Raw genomic sequence first — 4,009 nt, forward strand, 5'->3', positions numbered from 1 at the left:
TTGAAGTCTGATCAAGATGATGTTGGTATTGAACTTTGGCCTTGTGGTGTTAGGAACACTTTTATATCTGAGTCACATCCACAGACAAAAATGTGAGTCCTTATTGCTTCAAAATTTATTATATTTCCATTTTGAACTGTTTAGCATGTGCATGAACATTTGTGCTTGCACACTGGAGGTAAGAGCATAATTTGCAGGAGTCAGTTTTCTTCCTCTACCATGTGGAACTTGTAGATTGAGTTCAGTTGTCAGACTTGGTCTCAAGTATTTTTACCTATCATGTCATCTTGCTGGTCTATTGGTTTTTGTTGTTGTATTTTGTTTTGTTTCAAATAATTTATTTGAAGACACCTAGTAAATGACTGGAGAACTGGAAAGATTACTACATAAAGTTGGATTTATTAATTTCTCATTTTCTAAATTTGAATTTGAGCTGGTTTTGGTGTTACGTAAGAAATCCCTGTTTCTAGGGAATGTGAACAAACATTTATTGACTGAATAATTTTTTCCTCTTCATTTACAATTGATATAGCTTGGAAAGATTTTCAATAATTTTAACAGTGGATAATTGACCAAAAGAGTTCGTTCTTTAACTTTTGGGGATTTTTTAAATTATTTTTTCTTATTCATTATTTATTCTTCTTTCATACAGTACATCTCTACTATATGTTCTCCTCCCTCTACTCCTTCCAGTCCCCACCCCAAAACATATACTCCTCCCCTCTCCCCCAGATCGATGCCTTCCCTTTAGAAAAGAGCAGGCCTCCTGGAGATATCAACCAAATACACCATAATAAGACACAATAAGACAAAGTACAACCCTCATATCAGGACTAGGCCAGGTAACATGGTAGGCGGAAAAGTCCCAAGAGTAGGCAAAAGAGTCAGAGACAACCTCATTCCCACTGTTAGCATCCCTATGAAAACACCAAGCTAACAACCATAACATATTTGCAGAGAACCCAATGCAAACCCATGAAGGCTCCATGGCTGGAGCCTCAGTCTCTGTGATGCCCTTGAGCCCTGTTTAGTTGATTCTGTGAGCTGTGTTCTTCTGGTGTCTTTGGCCCCTCCTATAATTCTTCCTCCCTTCCTTCTGTATGATTCCCTGAGCTCAAAGGGGAGGGACCTGATGGAGGTCTCCAACTTGGGTCCTCTTTCTGCCTAGTGTTTGTCTGTGGGTCTCTGCATCTGTTCTCTACAGCTGCTGGGGGAAGCCTCTCTGATTGGGCTAAGCACTGATTTATGAGAAGAATAGAATATCATTAGGAATCATTTTATTTCCTTTTTTTCTACCCTGTTACTGATAAAGTTATCCTGAACCTGGGACAGTGGAGCCTAAAGATGAGGTAGACTAAAGTCTCATGCAATAGCCATCTGTATTCAGGGAACCAGACAACTTACATTCTGAGAATATTCTGGGGGTTAGGCTAAATCATATGAGCAAAGTTCACTTGAGTTCGAGCTATATACAGTCACAAGGGCTGGTTCACAGGAGTTTAATCTGCACACACTTGGGAGGACAACTCATGCTTGGAAACATCTTTGAACAATGACAGTATGATGATGGGTACTATAAAGCAAACCCTACCCTAGTTACCCCCGAAAGGAACACAGAAGCACTTTCCAAAAACAACCCAAGTTATGTGGAACAGACATTACAAGACTCTAGCTTGTTTACTTGGAGTTTTCTTTTTGTTTATTTATTTTTAAGTGGTATACACATCTTTTAAAACATTTTTTTATAGCAATCACCATTTCCCCTCCTGCTTCTTCCATTTCCCCCATCTCCTCTCATATCTCCCTGCCTTCTATACCCTCCTTCCAAAAAGTAATGTGTTCCATGGGGAGACGACAAAGACTTGCACATTCAGTTAAGGGAGGACGAACCCCTCCCCCTTGTCTCCGCACATCAAGGATGAGCAAGACATTCAAGCATATGGAATGGGCTCTAAAAAGCCAGCTTATGCACCAGGGATAGATCTTGGTCACCCTGTCAGGGGCCCTAAAAACAGACCAGACTATACAACTGTCACTCATATGCAGAGGGCCTAGATTGGTCCCGTGTAGGCTTTCCAGTTGTGTTCAGCTGTGTTCATTACAGCCTTATTCATAATAACCAGAACATGGAAACAGCTGAAGAATGAATAGAGAAAATGTGGTGCATTTACACGATGGCTTTTCTTATAATCTCTCAGAAATTTTCACACAGTTTCATTCATGAACCATGCTCTGACAATAACCAGATAAACCTATGAAGAGGGTGATTTTCTATATAATAATAATCAAGCATCTATCTCTCAATTTCCTAATTACATATGACCATATGGTGATGGGTGTTATTTAGATTTTTTTTGAGTGCTTGTTTGTTTTGTTTTGTTTTTTGAGGTTTTTTTTTCTTTTTTTTTTTTTTTTTACTTTCTGTTCCATTGTCTTCTACAAACCTGCTTTACAACTACTCATGATTTTACTCCCTGAAAGGTCCCCATAAATGGGACCCAGGGCTGCTCTCTCTCTAACCAAACTTAGGAGGCATTGGCTAACCAGCTCTCATGTACACCCCAACGAAAGTCAAACTTGATTCAAATTTGGCTCACATTGTGGTAGTGGTCTTATTCTTGTCCGGTGGGATTAACATGACCTCCGTAGAGTTTAGGTCTCCAGAACCCATGTAAAAGCCAGACAAGAAGGGACATACTCTTCAGCACCCCCACAACAAGATAGGAAGTGGAGAGAGAATAATTTATTGGAAGCTCACAGGCCAAGATGCACACAAAGAGGCTTAGTAATCCCAATGATGGGAAGAAGACTACCAGTACAATTTTTTTTTGTTTCTCTGGGTATTTCTTTCCCTTCTCCCCTGTACAAGGTCATCAGAATCTTTGCTATCTTGGCCTGCTCTTGCAGGAGTGCAACATTCTACAGCTCTCAGAGTCATGTGAGACCCATGGGCATAATATGTGTAAGAGTCTTAAAACCCAGAAGCTCTTCATAGGGACAGCAACAGTCTTGTCGTGCTGCTGACTGTGGGTTATTCTTAATTTTTGCATTATGTTCTAAGTGATATTTGGATTCTCTTCTTCCTCAATATATTTTGTAAATTTGCTTGTTATGCTGTTCTTTCTCATGAAAACATAAAGTAAAAAGGAATCAATAACTAGGAGAGAGAAGCATGTAATGTGAAGAGGGTGCATTTTTCACTCAAAAAAATAGCTCAAAATAAAAGAGGATTTCTTTAAAAATAAAGAAGGATTTAATCACAGAGGAAAATACCATTTTGTCCTTGGGTAGAGACTAGAGTATCCCAAGATGGAAGAGGAGAGCTGAGGGTAATATTGGGAGGTTCTCTTGACTTCACAGGAGAACCAACAAAGTCGTAAAGACTTTGTGGAGCATGGAATTCCTAAAGTCAAATTTTGGTTTGTTTTTATAAAACTTGAAACCAGTCCTCTTTTAAAAATTAGGTTAAGTTATTGATCTTTTCTGCTAAGAAGACATTTAAAAAATCAAATTTTATGGTTAGTTGAGATGATTATGTCTTTGTTGTCAGACATTTTAGGAAAGAGACATTAAAGAAGTCAAGTTTATTTCAGTATCTGTTTTAAAATCTTTTAAATGGGGTCAATGAAGTGACTCAGCAGATAAGGGCACTAGCTACCAAGTATGAGAATCTGAGCTCCATCTCAGGATCCACTTGGTGGGAGATGATAGCTGACTCCTGAGATTGTCCTCTGACTTCTACATTTGTCTGTAGACATATGTGCACATACTCAAAACAAAGAACTAAAACTCAATAAAAATTAAAAAATCTTTTAAATGCAACTTTATAGTTAACTATCTTAATTTGATTCTAGGAGAGGAAACTATATTGCTTTTTCAGTTACTAAGCTTCCTGCACAAGTCTAACGGCTGATCTAAGTCTTTTGTCATTAAACAGTTTTGATCATCACCACATATACATAAATAAATAAATAAACAAATAAATAAATAAATAAATAATGACTGCACA

This window comes from Microtus ochrogaster, unplaced genomic scaffold, assembly GCF_000317375.1.
Source record: "Microtus ochrogaster isolate Prairie Vole_2 unplaced genomic scaffold, MicOch1.0 UNK61, whole genome shotgun sequence".
In the NCBI taxonomy this organism is placed as follows: Eukaryota; Metazoa; Chordata; class Mammalia; order Rodentia; family Cricetidae; genus Microtus; species Microtus ochrogaster.